Below are 19989 nucleotides of genomic sequence, written 5' to 3' on the forward strand. Positions count from 1 at the left end.
GGTAGATCACAGACTGCTGTGCTAGCAATGAGGGAGGCTCCGTGGGTGTGGGACCCTCCCGGCCAGGTGTGGGATATGATCTTCTGGTGTGCCTGTTTGCTTAAAGCACAGTATTGGGGTGGGAGTTACCCGATTTTCCAGGTGTTGTGTGTCTCAGTTCCCCTGGCTAGGAAAAGGGATTCCCTTTCCCCTTGCGCTTCCCAGGTGAGGCAATGCCTCACCCTGCTTCAGCTCTCGCTGGTCGGGCTGCAGCAGCTGACCAGCACAGATGGTCCGGCACTCCCCAGTGAGATGAACCCAGTACCTCAGTTGAAAATGCAGAAATCACCGGTCTTCTGTGTCGCTCGCGCTGGGAGTTGGAGACTGGAGCTGTTCCTATTCGGCCATCTTGCTCCCGCATGATATTTTTCTTTTAATTCGTTGTACATAGTTGCATTTAATTCTCTAAACATTTTATAAAATCTATTTTCATACCTCTGCCTGGTAAATCAACATATGGGGTCATTCAAAACAATTTCTATTGACTGTTTTTGTCCCCTGAGTTTGACTCTCACTTTTCTGTGTCTTTACATGATTTATAATATATGGTTAATAACAGAACATTTTGTAGCAACTCTGGATTTTGTTTTATGTTTTCAAATGTCACTCTTGTTGTTTGCCTTTTTAAATTACTTTCTCCAACTTAAATGCAGAATCTGCTGAATGTGGATGCTAGTGTAGTCTTGGTTTTTAATTAAGTTTTTAGCCTAGAATTCTAGGATTTTCCCATTGACTATATTGCTTAATGGTTAACTATGGGACAGAGGTTGTAAACAAACACCTAGAGCCCCTGAGGTTGCACCCCCTGTTGATCAACTTGTGTCCAAGCTGTGAATGTAGCCAAAGTTCCAGCCAGTTCTCAGGTCTCACCTGGCTTTCATTTTTAATGAGGCTTTCTCAGGTGGTCTCTTTTGTTTGAAGCTGGACTTTCTCACCCAACCCCTGCTGCAAATATAGATTGACTTTTCTGACACCAGAGCTGCTGTTTTTTTACAACCAACTTCAATCAGATAAAACCAAAGTTTCTACCCACTGACCTGGGGGCATGAGGAAGACTTTGGGAGCATCCACAGACTAAAAAAACAAAAACAACATCGAAAACAGAAACAACAACAACAAAAAGCAAAAAAACAGACTCTTGCTATTCTTATCTGAGGCTCTAGTTATTTTTTGAGCATAAATGTTTCTTAATTTCTTATCTGCCTTTCATCAATTTCCAGTGTCCTGAAATGGTTGCTTATGATAATTCCATCCATTTTATATTTGTTTTGTAAAAGGGAATTGATGACCTTTTCTGGCCACCATTACTAGAAACTCTGTCCACTTCACTCTCTCTATGGCTCCATTGCCTCCTAATCCAAAACTAGTGTCAAGTCTCAGAAGACCCCTAATTCACAGTATCGGAAACCTGGGAAAAGTGTGTAAGAATTGATTCTAAATTTGTTAGACAGAAGAGGAAGAAACACAACATTGATATAGGCAACGTGTATGGACGTGTGTACTTAGCCAGAGATTCCAGGCCCAATACATCTGATCAAGGAGATTAGAATAGCTGTTGCTGTTTGCTCAGTTGCTGAAATGTGGACTCAACCAGGGGAAATCTTAACAGTGACTATTTTCTACCAACTATAATTGAATATGTGAGATGTTGCCATTGAATGGTTCACTGATTTCAATAGGAAGAATGAAATCCCATTAAGAACAAAGTGTCACCATGTACCTACTGGATAATAAAGAGTATACGTGATTAATAAAATGGGTAGCAGTAGTCTTTAGAACTGTTTGCTTGCAGAACTCTTTGGTGCTACATAATTGACTATGGCATTCCTGAGACTGAAATAGAATGAAAAATAGATCCATATAATAGTAATAATGTTTTTAAAATCTCTGGGACTGACGAGCATAATCCTGACTTGAGTCACCATAATGAAGAATTATACCTCTCATCTAATTTCCAGACTAGCTCAAGTTTATCTTCCCAGGACCTCTTGAATGGTGATACCCTCTTGAGGATGCACCCTATGACATTGCTGTACATACATAATATAAATTCTTTTTGTGATCTTGCCTAAAGGAACCTGCATTCATTCACCAAGGTAACTGATTATAAAGAATATATTCACACTTTGGAGAGATTAGTAGACACTGCCTCTGAACTGACACTTATCCATGGATACCAAACACAATTGTCTTAGTCCATTTTCTGTTGCTATAACAGAATACCACAGAATGGATAATTTTATAAATAACAGAAGTTTGACTCACTGTTCTGGAGCCGAAGCCCATGAGAATGGCACTGGCATCTGATGAGGGTCAGCCCATGGTAGAATGAGGAAGCAAGCATGCATGTGAGGCAGAGAGAAAATTGGGCCACATTCATCCTTTTTATCAAGAACCCATTCTCGTAATAACTAATGCACTTTGCTGATAACAGTATTAGCCCATTCATGGGAGTAGAGTCTTCATGACCTAGTCACCTGTTAAAAGTCCTACCTCTCAACATTGTTACAATTACAATTAAATTTCAACATGAGTTTTGGCAGAAACATTCAGACCATAGCAACGATGTAGCATAGAGGCTCACGAAGGTCAACTAAAATTAGCAAAGTTTGTTCTGAATTTATTTCGTAACATGTCCAGCGATTCCCAAATACACCCTATTTATTTCCCTATTTCTAAATGTATTATTTGAAATAGACACATTTTGCAGTATATTACACATCAGCTACTTCAAACCTTTTCCTAAGTAATTCCTGATACCTTCAGTTTTCAGTAGGGCCCAAAACAAGAGAAGGCTCTGAAGTTAGTCAAGAATACAATGCAAGCAGCTCTACCATTAAAGCCTTACAACTCAGTAGATCCCACGTAATCAACCAGAGTTTATTTTTTATAGTGACTGGTATGTGTGTTTAAAATATTTATTTGTGGCAATATCACAGGGTCTGTTCTTAAAGGTACATGGCCAGTTCTTCATTCAAGGACTCTAGTCTGAAATTGGGTGAGAGGCTATAATGATTCTCCATGTAGAGAATTAAGTTGGTATTTTATGAAGCTACAACAGGAGTATTATAATGCAGGCCCTTCAGACTTCTTTAAAAAGTTGCACTTTCTCTAGAGAAACATCTTCTGATAAATGACTCAAATCACTGCTAGCATTGGTAAAGGCAGGTCTCTTGACCATGCATCGTAGGATGACTATTGTGAGCTGGTTCTATGTGTCCCAACAAGCCAAAATCATCTTCATGTCTACCACCCTAGTTCCAGCTCTCATCATGTTTCCATTGGAGAACTGCAGGATCTTCCTAATTAAATTTTCTGCTTCCAAATTTGCTTCTCCAATTCATTTTTCTCATTCCAACTAGACTTTTTGAAATGCACATCTGATTGTGCTATTCACGGTTTTAAAAGCTTTGCTGGTTCCACATTGGCCTTACAAAGTGGCACAAGACTCTGTATGATCTCATCCCCTATTACCTTCTAACATCATCTCTCCCTCAGACGGTGTGTACAATTTTGCCTTCTATCACTTCTCAGAATGAGTTATTATCATTAATCTCTCAAGTCCTTCACTCATGTTTTTCTCTCTATCTTAAAATTTCTTTCCTGGTTGACCTGTATCTATCTTAAATATTCCTGCTTGAACATCATTCCTCAGAAAAGTATTTAAAGTCTTCCCAGGCTGGGACAACCTGCCTTCTCTGTTGTATACTCTCATAATGACTCATACCTTTCCTTATAGCATTTATTTTTGTTCATAATAATGCATTTACTTGTGAGATGATTTATTTGAAATATGCCTAGGTGCAAAGGCTATTCACTGGACAAGGACAAGGATACCTAATCAGGGAGAGAATGAGGGATAAAATCCAGCTCACAGTCCACTTGACAAGCCATGCATCCTGTTATAGATCTCCCTCTGTCTATAAGCAGGAGTGCCCTTTTACTAATTGTATAAATATAGTCTCTGCTCACCAAGGAGTGTGTACATTGGCTGCATCTACACGAAGAGTCTCCTTTTGCCAATTTGCACAAAGATAACAATGGATTAGCTATAGTTCTGTATGCCTCCCTCCTTGATAGTCTCTATGAGAGCAAACACTATGACTGTTTTTGTCATGCTTGTATCCTCAATACTCAGCATAATTCCTCGCACATAAGTAGATCTCCATTAATATTTATTGGTTTAATAAATGAAGAAATGATTCTCAAACAGATAATAAATAGACCATTTTATTTTGCAGGTTTCTTCTGGGTTCATTGGTTTGTTAACAAAATAGATTTTACATTCTAAGATACAAGCTGCTTCGGTGAGTCAATAACCACAGGCAATGAGTTTTGTTTTACTAATTGCCCAAAGTCCTAATCAGATCCCCGGGACAGAGTCACAAACTCTGCTTTCGTCTGTGCTCTGGAATGATTCTCAAGGGGAAGTCCTCAGAATTCTAGATCAGATGAAGTTGCTTCTTTTTCAGGAGTAAACAGAGTTCCTGGATTTGGAGTTGCAAGAGATTTCAACTCTACAGGAAGACTTTCCCAAGCCAGAGGAGTCAATGCTCTGGACCTTGAATTAGTCACCCTACTCGAAGCTTCCTTCTGACACTCAGGAAGTGCTGATCATCCAGGCTTGAAGCTTTCAGTTTCTGCTACTAGACCTTTTGGAGAGGGTCTAATCTCAGGGTTTGTTTTGTTTTGTTTTGTTTATTTTATTTATTTATTTATTTTTCATGTTCCAATATACCAGCTAAAAGGAGAATTTCTCTCATTTCCTCTTCCAAGTTTGCAAAAAGTAAGTGGTTATGATAGAAAAAATAGCAGAGGAAACTTGATTTTAAATTTTCTGATATACTTCCTTTTTCTCTTCGGTTTTCTGATTATTTTTGTGATATTTGAGTTTCATAATTTCCTTGTGTCTTGTATGATGGCTGATTGAGACCTGATGACTTATAAAGTGAAATATAGTATTCTTATAAGTTTTATGTTTAAATAATAAAATCAGCTGCAGAAAATCGTGGACGGAAGAGTAAATAAGACAACTCTCGTAACTCCCAGAATTGTCATCAGTTCCTGATGTCCCTGGCATCTTTTGAATCAATAAGGCTGAGAGTTAGGCATTTTTCATACAGCTGTTGTCTCCTTCTTCTCTTATCTGAACACCTTGCCTGAAAATTCATTTAGTACGGCACTGATTTGGTGAAAATGCATGGGATTTGGGGTCAGAAATATCTTTGTTTCACACCTACTACTGCCAATTACTAGATCTGTGAGTCTGACTTAAGTAGCTTATCTGACTGAACCTCAAATTCTCCACCTATCAAATGGGAATATTTTATTTCCTTGCAGAGCAATCACTAGCTTTTAGGCTGGTGTACGTTAACCAAATGTTAATTTCTGCATTTTATTTTCTAACTCCTCAGCCATTTAGAGTATAAGGGTCACCTTCATTTTTTCCATCAGCTTTGAGAGTCTCTATGCTACGTTGACACCCCTTATCTATCATGCACAGTCCTGGTCAGGATTACTGTTCCTGCCCCTTTTCGGCAACATTGCATGGGGGCATCAGGATCACTACTTTCAGAAAAATGTACTCAGCATAAGTGTGTGTGTGTGTGTGTGTATGGGTGTGTGTGAGAGAGAGATAGGTGGATGTGAATTAGAATGAGGCTAAGGATTCTAGGCAGATAGATACTAGACTTGCCACAGCAGAGAACAAATAAAAGTAACACCATTTTCCTCTGAGCCTCACCTTCCTATCAGATGTTAGTAGCTACGTCAGGAACTATGAGGAAATTGGGTAACACTTACACAGTCCATGTTCCTGCCTCTTCACAGAGACATCAAAAGCAACTCAGAATAAGATACAATGATTCCTTTTTTAAAAAAATGTTGTCCTAAAGAAGGTTCATTCACTTCTGTATATCAGTGTTTCATGTATCAGTATCTCAGCTGAGATAAAAATAATTTTTTCTTCCAGTAAGACATTTTTTAATAGCAAAGGACTCAGTGTTCAGGGTCAAGAGAGTCGAGTTTCCAAGATAGCTCTGCCATGAACTAAATGTGTGATATTCCTTTTTCCTTTTTGGAATTCAGTTTTCTCACATTTCTACCACATAGTTATTTCTGATAGATTTATTATGACTTTGAAGAATAAAGAAAACTGTAAAATGCAAAAAAAATCATATATGTTTTTACCATCTTTTTAGAAAAAAGAGCTATTCACAAAAACTTAATTTAAGAATTGGAAAACTAACTCAGAATAATTGTTCATGTCCCTTCTTAATGGTTTGTCAGCATTTAGTTTATCTGTCCATCTTTTCCTACACTGCCGTTTCATGTCTTTTAGTTCTAGCAGCTTCTCAGCTTCTGCAACTTAATGAGCTCTGTGGATTTTATCCTTTCCTATCTATCTGTATGCCAGTTTCTCTGTCTTTCTTTTGCTTGGGTGCTTCATATGCTCCACATGCCTGCAGTTTCCCTAAAGGAAGAGACCATGTTCTCTACCTCTCACTGCCCTATAGCTCTGTAGTCGAGATTCTCACTTAAATACATTTCTTGATTTCTGTGAGCCCAAATAAGTATTTCTGTGTATATCTGGCAGAGGTGAGGGTCTCCTTCTTCAGACTGGAACTACCTTAAGAGCATTCCCTTATTCATTAGTTCATTTAATACATACTTATCAAAAACTTAAAGTATGTCAAAAATTAGGACAGCTTTAGCGATATGGAATTGAGAATGATCTCTGTAATAAGAAAGCTTAAAATCTAGTTGAAATGTCAGATAATAATTTCAATTGAAGGTGACAAGTGCTATAGTAGAAGGAATGAAATGCAAAGAGAACCAAGAAGGGAGGGATATCTAGATGGAAATATGGTTGAGAGAATGGCCTCAAGAAAGGCTTAAAAACTTGAACATATCCTCAAACCCACTGCATAAGTAATACATATTTATCATGGACACTTGGGAAAAATTAGGAGATGGTAGACACCCATAATTACACCATGCAGAACCATGTTCTACTAACATTTAGATGATTTCCATTCAGGCTTTCTCTATGTAGATATTCATATAATTGAGATTATTCTGTATATACTACATCATATCCTGCTTTTTCGCTTAGTGTTTTCCACTGAATTATAAAATTATCATATGCATTATGTTTAAAGCTGCATAATACATATTTTAAAAATAATGTTGCATTACTTTTTGTTTACAAATGTTACATATATTTATTTATGAATCCTCTGAGTGTTTTTTTCTATGTGCACATATTTACATATATATGGATATATATCTTTCTTTTGTTTACAGTATTGGGATCATATGACCTTTACTGTTTTGTAATATTTCTTACATTGAACAATATCATGAACACTTTTCTAGATGTGTAACATTGTATGTTTTATTGTAAAAAATGGTATGTGTATAAAAATGTATGCAAAAATGTACATTTTAAGAGGAATAACAAAATAAACACTTAGGTCCCCTCTACCCAGGCTGAGAATTAGAATATCATCATGAATCTAGAAGCCTCATAAATGCTTCTTTCAAAAACTTTAAATATATGTCAACTAGTCACTGTCATGAACTTTAGGTTAAAGCATTTCCATATTTTTAAAAACTAGGGTATCCCTAAATAATACATTATCTAATCCTGCCTTCCTTTGAATGTTAAATAAATGGGATACACACACATGATACATGCACACACACGCACCATATATAATATATTGAATTTATATATAATTGCTCAATCATAATCTCTCTATATGATGTATAAATGATTTGCTTCCATTATTCAACACAATCATAATAACTTTGAGATTAATTCATGTTGATTTGAAAAAATGTTATTAGTTCCTTTAATTATCTTTAATATGAGTCAGCAAACTTTTCTTGTAAAGGACTAGTTAGTAATTATTTTAGTCTTTGCAGGCCATGCAGTCTCTGTTGCAGCCACTCAACTCTATTATAGTATGAAAGCAGCCATACACAATACATAAACAAATTGATGTGATTGTCCTCCAATAAAACTTTATTTATAAAAATATTTGACTGCTCTATAGGCTTTGGTGTGCCCACCCTTCCTCTATAGTAATTCATTCAATGCTCTATCGCACCTCATTGTGAAATTTTATTTCAATTTAAATGTTCCTTCTAGTTCTGAAGAACATTTGACTTGTTTCAGTTTTCCTTTTTTTCTTTTTGTTTAAACAAACACAACTGTAAACTTTGTGTATTTGTCTTTTAAGGTTTTCTGGATTAAATATCTAGCAGTAGAATTCCTGGTTTATAGAACATGTTTGGTTTCAACTGTAGCAGGTAATATCAAACTGTTTTCCAAAATGATTGTATCAATTTACTCTCCCACCAGTAGGAGACTGGAGCTTCCCTTGCTCTATATTTGTCACAATTTTGACTATTGACCATCTTATGAGAATGAAATGGTCTATGGTCTTAATTTTTGGGGTGTGGTCTTATTTTTCCCTGGATACTAATGATGTTAAAGACCTGTTCACATGTTTATATGCATTTGTGCTTCCTCTCATATGAAATTCCAATTTATTCCTCTTATCTATCATTATATTAAACTGATTTTTTCTCTTTGATTTCAAATCTATTAGATACTCCAAATGCTAGTATTTTATCTGTTTTTTTGTTGCACATATCTTTTCTCTATTTTTACCTTGCTTTTTTTCTTTTTTGTGATTCTGGAAAATACAAATTAATTTTATATGATAAATGTTATCATTATTTTTTGCTTTTTTGTACCTTGTTTAAGAAATCATTTATCTTAAGTTTTAAAAATATTCTCACATAGTGTCTTCTAAATATTTAATAGGGTTTTTTGTTTCTTTATAGGTTTTTAGTACATTTGTGATTGAATTTTGTATGGTGTAAGCTACCCTAATTTCATTTTCTCCTCATATGAATGAGCAACTGTTGCATTAGTTGACTAGTCGGTGCTTTCCATCAGTCAGGAACGCTAGCCCCATTTGAATAATTTTAGAACTCCATTTTCTCCCATTGGTTTGAGTGCTTATTGCTGTGCCAAAACCATGCCTTCTTAATTACTACAGCTTTATTATAGGAAATGGTATTTGAAGGACAAATTCTCTCCATTTGTTTCTCTTCTTCAAGAATGTTTGGCTATTCTTGGATGTTTGTGCTTCCATATGAAATTTAATATTAGTTGTCAATCCAAAACACAAATGATTCAAAACGATCTATTTAGGATTCTGATGGAATTGCATTGAACTCATGGGTCAATGGTGCACTGATTGTAATATCATAATATTATATCTTCCAATTCATAAGCATAACCATTTATTTCTGTCTCTTTTAGTGTTTGCTAAGGTATTGTAATTCTTGATATAAAGGTCTTTATTCATGGATACTTTATATTTTTTGAACCTATTGTAAATAATAGTGGCTTCATACTTAATTTGCTATCATTTGTTGAAACACTGAAATACAGTGGATTTTTACATATAAATTTTGTACCAAAAAGTTTGTTAAACTTTCTTAACAATTCTAATAATTTATCAGAAATTTATTTTAGATTTTCTGTGTACACAGTCACATCATCTATAAAAAAGAAAGTGGCGTTCTCTATATTTCCTGAGAATACTATAAACACCTCTAAGCAAACAAACTAGAAAATCTAGAAGAAATGGATAAACTTGTGGACACATACACCCTCCCGAGACTAAACCGGGAAGAAGTCTAATCCCTGAATAGACCAATAACAGATTCTGAAATTGAGGCATTAATTAATAGCCCACCAACCAAAAAAAGTCCAGGACTAGACGGATTCACAGCTGAATTCTACCAGAGGTCCAAAGAGGAGATGATACCATTCCTTCTGAAATTATTCCAAATCACAGAAAAAGAGGGAATACTCCCTAACTCATTGTGAGAGGCCAGCATCATTCTGATATCAAAATCTGGCAGAGACACACACAGAAAAAGAAAATTTCAGGCCAATATCCCTGATGAACATCAATGCAAAAATCCTCAATTAAATACTGCAAACTGAATCCAGCAGCACATCAAAAAGCTTATCCACCACAATCAAGTTGGCTTCATCCTTGGGATGCAAGGCTGGTTCAACTTATGCAAATCAATAAAAGTAATTCACCACATAAACAGAAACAATGAAAAACCACATGATTATCTCAATAGATGCAGAAAAGACATTAGACAAAATTCAACAGCCCTTCATGCTAGAGACTCTCAATAAACTAGGTACTGACGGAATGTATCTCAAAATAATAAGAGCTATTTATGACAAACCCACAGCCAATATCATATTGAACAGGCAAAAACTGGAAGCATTTCCTTTGAAAACAGGCACAAGACAAGGATGCCCTCTCTCACCACTCCTATTCAACATAGTGTTGGAAGTTCTGGCCAGGGAAATCAGGCAAGAGAAAGAAATAAAGGGTATTCAATTAAGAAAAGAGGAAGTCAAATTGCCTCCATTTGCAGATGACATGATAGTATATTCAGAAAATCCCATAGTATCAGCCCCAAATCTCCTTAAGCTGATAAGCAACTTCAGCAAAGTCTCAGGATACAAAATTAATGTGCAAAAATCACAAGCATTCCTATACACCAATAACAGACAAAGAGAGAGCCAAATCATGAGTGAACTCCCATTCACTATTGCTACAAAGATAATAAAATACCTAGGAATCCAACTTACAAGGGATGTGAAGGACCTCTTCAAGGAGAACTACAAATCACTCCTCAGGGAAATAAGAGAGGACACAAACAAATGGAAAAACATTCCATGCTCATGGATAGGAAGAATCAGTATTATGAAAATGGCCATACTGCCCAAAGTAATTTATAGATTCAATGCTATCCCCATCAAACTACAAATGACTTTCTTCACAGAACTGGAAAAAAACTACTTTAAATTTCATATGGAACCAAACAAGAGCCTGCATAGCCAAGAAAATCCTAAGCAAAAAGAACAAAGCTGGAAGCATTACGTTACCTGACTTCAAACTATACTACAAAGCTACAGTAACCAAAACAGCATGATACTGGTACCAAAACAGATATATAAACCAATGGAACAGAACAGAGACCTCAGAAATAACATTACACATTTACAACCATCAGATCTTTGACAAACCTGCCAAAAACAGGAAATGGGGAAAGGATTCCCTATTTAAAAAATGGTGTTGGTGGGAACTGAACAATGAGATCACTTGGACTCAGGAAGGGGGACATCACACACCGGGGCCTATCATGGGTGCGGGAGGAGGGATTGCATTGGGAGTTATACCTGATATAAATGACGAGTTGATGGGTGCTGACGAGTTGATGGGTGCAGCACAGCAACATGGCACAAGTATACATATGTAACAAACCTGCACATTATGCACATGTACCCTAGAACTTAAAGTATAATTTAAAAAAAAAATGGTGTTGGGAAGACTGGCTAGCTATAGGCAGAAAGCTAAAACTGGATCTCTTCCTTACACCTTTTACAAAAATTAACTCAAGATGGATTAAAGACTTAAATGTAAGACCTACAACCATAAAAACCCTAAAAGAAAATCTAGGCAATACCATTGAGGACATAGGCATGGGCAAAATCTTCATGACTAAAACACCAAAAACAATGGCAACAAAAGCCAAAATATCTTGACACCAAAATGGGATCTAATTAAACTAATGAGCTTCTGAAGGCAAAGGAAAGTATCATCAGACTGAATAGGCAACTTACAGAATGGGAGAAAATTTTTACAATCTCTCCATCTGACAAAGAGCTAATATCCAGAATCTACAAAGAACTTAAACAATTTTGCAAGAAAAACACAAACAGCCCCATCAAAAAGTGGGTTAATGATATGAACAGACACTTCTCAAAAGAAGACATTTATGCAGCCAACAAACATGAAAAAATGCTCATCATCACTGGTGTCACTAGAGAAATGCAAATCAAAACCACAATTAGATACCATCTCATGTCAATTAGAATGGTGAAAAAGTCAGGAAACAACAGCTGCTGGAGAGGATGTGGAGAAATAGGAACGCTTTTACACTCTTGGTGGGAGTGTAAATTAGTTCAACCATTGTGGAAGACAGTGTGGCGATTTCTCAAGGATCTAGAACTAGAAATACCATTCAACCCAGCAATCCCATTACTGAGTATATACACAAAGGATTATAAATCATTCTACTATAAAGACGCATGCACATGAATCTTTATTGCATCACTATTCACAATAACAAAGACTTGGAACCAACTCAAATGCTTATCAATGATAGACTGGATAAAGAGAATGTGACACATAAACACCATGGAATACTACGCATCTGTAAAAAAGGATGAGTTCACGTCCTTTGCAGGGATATGGATGAAGCTAGAAACCATCATTCTCAGCAAGCTAACACAAGAACAGAAAACCAAACACTGCATGTTCTCACACATATGTGGGAGTTGAACAATGAGAACACATGGACACAGAGAGGGGAACATCACACACCTAGCAGGGAGGCTAGGTGAGGGATAACATTAGGAGAAATACCTAATGTAGATGATGGATTGATGGGTGCAGCAAACCGCCATGGCACATATATACCTATGTAACAAAAATGCATGTTTGCACATCTACCCTAGAACTTACAGTATAATAAAAAATAAAATAAAATGAAGCACCAAAAAAAGAAAAAAAAAGAAAGGGTAAAGGAATAAAATGTCCTGGAATCCCTAAAATAAAAAGAAAGTAAGTTTTCTTTCTTTTCAATCCTTATACCTTTAATGTCCTTTTATTGTTTTATTAGACTAGTATATTCAATACAATGACAAAGAGAAGTGGATAAAGCAGTCACCCTTGTCTTCTCTTGATCTTAAAGATACTAATTCAATATCTTACCATTAAGTTTGATGTTGGATGTAGAATTGCATACATATGCTTTACCAACTTAAAGAAAATATTTTATTCCTAGTTTACTAAGGGTTGTTCTCAAAGTAGACATTGATTTTTAAAAATGCTTTTGTAGCAGCTATTAAAATAATCATATTACTTTTTTGAGATTATTTGAGGAAACATAATTGGACTGTTTAAATAGTAAACAAACTTTACATTCTGAAACAAAACCAACTTTGTCATGTATCCATTTTATTATACATTGCTGGATTTGGTTTGACAACATAGCTGTCTCTCAGTATCCATGAGGGATTGGTTCCAGGACTTCTCATGGATATCAAAATTCACAGATGTTCAAGTCCATGATACAAAATAGTGAAGTATTTACATGTAACCTATGAACATCCCCCTGTATACTTCAAATCATCTCTAGCTTATGTATAATACCGGATACAATGTAAATGTTATATAAACAGTTATTACAATGTATTGTTTAGGAAATAATGGGAAAAATGTCTGTACATGTTCAGTACAAATTCATTTTTCCCAATATTTTTGATCTGTGGTTGGTTTGAATCCAAGGATGCAGAACCCACAGATAGGAATGACCCACTGTATTTTGTTGAAGAATTTTATGTCTATATTTGTAAGTAAGATTAGCCTGTCAAGTTTGGTGTCAAGATAATTCCAGCTTTGTAAAATGAGAAGGGAAATACTTCTTTCTTTTCCATTTTCTAAAATAGTTTGTATAATACTGAAATTAATTTATCTTTGAATATTTTGTAACACAGTATATTGTCTTGATATGGAGGTTTATTTATTTATAGTTTTTAACTGCTTCTTAAAATAGCTACAGTGCTTTTCAGGTTTTCTGATTCTTGATTCAATATTAATTTTTTTCTATAAATGTATTAATTTTCTATGTACACAGTCATATCTACTGTAAAAATGTCAGTTTTATTTCTTCCTTCTCAATTCTTGTATCTTTAATGCCCTTTTCTTGCCTTACTGGGCTGGCTAGAAAATTCAACACAATGTATCCATTTCATTGATAAAGCTGTTTATAATGTTACTTTTCATCTTTTTGTGCCTAAAACGTCCATAATTGTGTGTTTTTATTTATAATAGAGTTTATTTATGTCTTCTCTTCTTTTTTCTTGCCCAGTTTCAATAGTAGTTTACTTAAAGTTTACTAATTTATATCTTTGTGGATCTTCTCTATTTTACCCTACTTTTATATTATTAACATCTCTATCATCACTATTTTTTTCCTTCTACTTCCTTCATGGTCTTGCTTTTATAACTTCCTAGGATGACTGCTCAGCTTACTTTTGGCCTCTTCCTCTCTAATAAGCATTTTGTACTAGAATTTTCCTTCTAGTATGTTCTAAATGGATTGAACATATCTTGGTATGCATCTCTTTTATCTTTAATTATAATTTTTTAAATTATCATTATGAGTTCCTCTTTAAACCGTGGGTTACATTATCAAACATTTGCATTTTTTGTGAATCTTTCTTTCTTTCTTTCTTTCTTTCTTTCTTTCTTTCTTTCTTTCTTTCTTTCTTTCTTTCTTTCTTTCTTTCTTTCTTTCTTTCTTTCTTTCTTTTCTCTTCTTTCATCTCACTGTTGCCTAGGCTAGAGTACAGTGCCACAATTTTAGCTCGCTGCCACCTCTGCCTCCCAGGCTCAAGTGATCCCCCTGCCTCAGCCTCCCAAGTAGCTAAAACTACAGGCATGTAGTGCCACCATGCCTAGCTATTTTTTGGTATCTTTTGAGATGGGGTTTCGCCATGTTGTCCAGGTTGGTCTTGAACACTTGGACTCAAGCGATCAGCCCAACATTGCCTCCCAAAGTGTTGGGATTACAGGTGTGAGTCACTGCACCCAGATGAAATTTTCTATCTTAATTATACTGTAGTCTGGGAATGTGGTTATCTTTTAAGAAGATCCAGTTTTTAAAAAAATTTTGAGACCAATTTCATGGCCCATTGATGACCATTTTAAAAAATGACCCAGGTGTACTTAAGAAGAATGCTTTATATCAAAATTTTAAATAATAATGCTCAAATTTTATTTTTCTTTATTTTCAGTCCGAGGACTTAGTCTGCCATGTCCCTAAAGAAGATTCACTGAGTTTTGAATTGAGTCTTTGCTGTGTTGCCTCTTTGTTCTCCGTAGTGTACTCCAGAGCACAGTTATTTTTTGCTAAAAGATGGTGCAGACTTTCTTTTATTCTTTCAGACCTGAGATTCTCAATGAAGAGAGTCAGTCACACAGAGTTAAGAGTTTGTTTTCCAAGGTTTCTCCAGTTTTCAAGAACATCAGCTCATACTTTTTGTGGTCTTTCTCACCCTCTATATCCTAACTCTGGCTGGAATATCATCATTCTGGCTATAATCTATGTTGACCATCACCTCCATACGCCAATGTACTTCTTTTAAGTGTGCTATCCACTTCAGAGACTTTCTATTCCCTGGTCATTATCCCATGCATGCGTTCCAGCCTTGTAGGCCTGAGCCAATCCATTTCCCCGGAGGGCTATGGGACAGCTCTTTTTTTTCCTTGGCTTTGCCATCACCAACTGCCTCCTGCTAGCAGTGATGGGATATGATCACTATGTGGCCATCTGCAACCCACTTGGCTACTCAGTCGTCATGAATTGGAAAGTGTGTGTTATACTGGCATCCTCAGTCTGTGCCACAGGGTTCTCACTCTCACTAGTTCAGACTGTGGCCATTTTCCGACTGCCTTTTTGCTCCCCACTGATTGAGCATTTCTTCTGTGATATTTGGCCTGTGTTGGACCTAGCCTGTGCTACCCCAGTGACCAATGATATTCTGACCTTAATTATCAGCCTCCTTGCCATCACAGCCCCAGCCACCTTCCTCTTCAACTCTTATGTCCTTATTATTTCCACCATTCTCAAGATCGCCTCAGCTGGAGGCCAGAAGAAGACCTTTGCCACCTGTGCATCCCACCTCACTGTGGTCATTATCCACTATGGCGGTGCTTCCATTGCCTACTTCAAGCCCAAGTTGGAGAATACCAAAGATCAGGATCAGTTAATCTCAGTGACCAACACTGTCATAACACCTTTACTAAACTCTGTTGTGTATAGTCTGAGAAATAAAGAAGTCCAGGACGCTCTGCAGAGAGTGCTGGGTAGGAAATTCTTCCCCTAAGATGGTAATCTCTTCTTAAATAGTTGTGTGTACCTTCCAGATGGAAGCCTATTGGTAAAGTCATAGAGCCAGAATTTTATGTAATCATTGAAGCCTCATACATCACAGTCAGAGCCAAGGCAAAAGGGAAACTAGGAGCTACCCTGCAATAATTGAGGCTCATTTTCTGAACCCCTTTCGAAACAGAATAAAAACACAGGTCACTTGTCTGTAGACAGACATCCACTGGCCCTACTCAAGGAGATCATGACAAGGCCAAAGTATGATCTAGTGTTCATCTCAAACTTAAATTTAAAGATACCTGTCCATCTTGCTGAAGTGCAAACCACATGAAATTACTCAACTGAATCTTTTGTCATAAATTGGATGCTTGAACAAGTGGCTACTGAAAAGGATATGTGCAGAAATCTAATTGCCTTGTGTTTTAATGAGATAAGCAAAGCAAGAACGTAGCTATCTTTTAAGAGATGGGTTTGGAACTAGCTAAAACTTTTTAGAAAGAATATTTGCAGGCAATCCCCTGCACATTTTCTGTCACCCACATGGGGGACTCCAAATGAAGGGGAACTAGGTGGTGAAAGTGAGGAGTAGTGGGAGATTGAGTGGAGAAGACTCCTAATCAGCATATGACAGCTACAAGACTTGGGACTTGTGAACAGAGCTCACATAACTTGGTCTGATTATTTGCTTCTTCTGGCTGAAGATAAACCACATGGAGGAGAAGGCCTTGTGGGACTGACAGAAATGCCTTCCTCATGAACAAGGTAAACAGGATCAGAAGATGAGGAAATAGTTCAGGGAGCAGAATGCTATAAAATGTTATGAAATTGGCTAAGAAGAAAGAAACTTTAGAAGCAGATGCAGATGGGAGTGATAGATGAGAAGGGAGGGACAAGGCGAGGGTCAAAAGGAGCAAAACTCATTTTTAAAATCACTTCAGATTGGGTCCTCTCTTTCCCTTTGTAGGCCAAGTCACAAATGCAAAGAAAGACAATTAAATGGAAACATGAAAGAGTCAACATAACAACTTTCTGAAAAATTAGGTAATTTCATTACTCCCAAAAAACTGAACAAAGTCAACAGTAAGGGTTTTTGACATGACAATTTCCATAAAATTAAAGCAACTGAGTTAGAAGTAGATTAATAAAAGACTATTTATTTACTCTTCCTCACTTCGAAAAAATTTTTTTTAAATCAGGGTGAATTTTAGACCCAATTTGTGGAACAAAATATGTGATGATTAAAACTATGATTAATAGTTATAATTACTGACCAAATTAATGTTACAATACTAAGATATTTATAAGAAGACATACAAGAAATATATGAGTATGCAGGATTCTCATTGTAAAATATTTTAAAAATGCAGAAATATCAAATAAAATGTGTAATCTAATTGTGAGTTATATATGCTATCTATGCAAGTGTATACAAAGGTTACTTTAAGAAAGTTCTGCAATTCATTCTACTTTGTGTTTCTCAGTTCCCAAACTGCTTGATGAGAAAAAAGCAATCTAAACCTTTTCATGTAAACACAAGCAATGAATGATTAATAAGTCATGTTATGAGTAAAAACAATAAAGTTAAAAGTTTTGCTTCTCCCCTTTCTTCCACTTCCTCATTATACTTGGGGTGAATCAAGTTCAGGTCAAGGTTTCCAGCTTTCTGAAAGAAGAAGAACTTTATCCAGGTTCATTTCCACCTCCTCAGATTGGATTATCTGGAGATACATGAGCCCCAGTGGCCATCTCTCTTGCCATTAATAGAAATGATTCTGGTCTTGCCATGGTCCTTATCAGTATAGTCCCTGCACTTCCCATCTTCCTTATGACCATTTTGAGGCTACTCTAGGTTCTCTGGCCTTCTCTCTGCCACTTCTTTAGGGCACCTGGTCATTTAACTGCACCCTTGATCCTGTAGAGGAGTGGATGAAACTCAGTGAGGTGTCATCGAGCCATCACCTGCTGCCTTACTCACCCATTTCTACTTCACCAGTATTCAAGCCTTTTCTAAGAGGCTTCTCTGAAAAGTGAGAGTCATACCTTCTCTGCTTCAATCAGATCCTTTTCTTCCTTCCTTCCTTCCTTCCTTCCTTCCTTCCTTCCTTCCTTCCTTCCTTCCTTCCAGGTTTATTTGGGGTAGGACCAAGAGTGGGCTTTCCACAATATCTAACCATGGTTAGATCTTCTCCAAAGGCTGGATGATTATGTTTTATTTTGGCAAAGGAAAAAAAAAAAAGAAAGCCTGAGTTATTTCCAACTCCACAATGCACAGTTTACATTTCATATACAAAGTACTTCAGTACTTAGGCTCTTGATATTCAAAATCATTCTTTGTAAATTAAAAGAGGTTTTCCACTCTAGAAAAGTGTGCTAAACTTAAAAATTATTTCAGCTTTCAATACAAATGTTTCAGTTTTGAGCTTTATAAAATTATTTTTGAAATTCGGTTGACTTTTTCCTGCATTCTTTTGGGTTTATCCTTCCCTGGGGCAAATAAATGTGCCCTGGAATAATAAGAATTTTAAAAAGAAGGGAAACATTAGGTTATTATCTTATAACGTTATTCCATAATATTTCTTCCAAGAGTATTTTTGTGGAGATTCATAAAACATTTGCTCCCCAGAATATAAAATTCTATTTAAAAATATGACTCTCCAGTAATAGGTGAGTCTTTAGCCATAGGGGATGGAGTTCCAGACTGGAAGATACTTATATTTACCAGCAGCATCTACCTCCTACATGGTGGGTAAAGTTTTCACCTCACCTAGGAGAAGGTGAAAACTTTTTGCACATGGCCAGCTCCTCAGAGTGCCCAATACAACCCTTGTGAAGTTATCAAGTCCTGAGCTTTTCTTTGACAGAAGACTTGTTACTGCTTCAAAATCATTACACATTATTAGTCTATTCAGGTTTTATATTTCTTCATGATTCAATCTCAGTAGGTTATATGTTCAGGAATTTATACATTTCCCCTAGTTTCTCCAGTTTGATGGTGAATAGTAGTTCACAATGCTCTTTATTGATCCTTTGTATTTCTGTGGTATCAATTGTGATTTTTTTTTCATTTCAGATGTTATTTATTTGGGTCTTCTCTGTTCTTTTCTTGGTTATTTTAGCTAAAAGTTTGTGAATTTTATCTTTTCAACAAATCAACTTTTTGTTTTGTTGCACTTTTGGATTATTTTCCTAGTCTGAATTTCCTTTATTTCTGTTAAGATCTTTATTTTTTTCCATTCTACCTTTTTTGGGTTTACTTCATTTTTGCTTTTCTAGTTCCTTAAAGTGCATCATTAAATTGTTGACTTGGAGTCTTTCTATTTTGGGGATGTAGGCATTTATTGCTATAAAATCCCCTTTTAGTAATGCTTTTGCTGTATCCCAAAGGTTTGGGTATGCTGTGCTTCCATTTTCATTTATTTCAAGAAATTTTAAAATTTCCTTCTTAAAAATATTTGCTGACTCATTGGTGATTCAGGAACATGTTCTTTTATTTCCACGTATTTGTACAGTTTTAAAGGTTCCTGTTATTGTTTTCTAATTTTACACTGTTGTGATCAGAAAATATATTTGATATGATTTTGATTTCTTCTAATTTTTCTTTTTTTTTTTAATTTATTTATTATTATTATACTTTAAGTTGTAGGGTACATGTGCATAACGTGCAGGTTTGTTACATATGTATACTTGTGCCATGTTGGTCTGCTGCACCCATCAACTCGTCATTTATTTCAGGTATAACTCCCAATGCAATCCCTCCCCCCTCCCCCCTCCCCATGATAGGCCCCGGTGTGTGATGTTCCCCTTGCTGAGTCCAAGTGATCTCATTCTTCATTTCCCACCTATGAGTGAGAACATGCGGTGTTTGGTTTTCTGTTCTTG

The 19989-nt window shown here is 36.1% G+C and overlaps 1 pseudogene; it reads left to right on the forward strand.

Annotated features, from left to right (window-relative positions):
• The window catches only part of LOC112621575, a 39290-nt pseudogene extending 23182 nt beyond the window's left edge, over positions 1–16108 (forward strand).
• The last annotated feature ends 3881 nt before the right edge of the window (positions 16109–19989 follow it).

Source organism: Theropithecus gelada, chromosome 1 (assembly GCF_003255815.1).
Source record: "Theropithecus gelada isolate Dixy chromosome 1, Tgel_1.0, whole genome shotgun sequence".
NCBI lineage: Eukaryota > Metazoa > Chordata > Mammalia > Primates > Cercopithecidae > Theropithecus > Theropithecus gelada.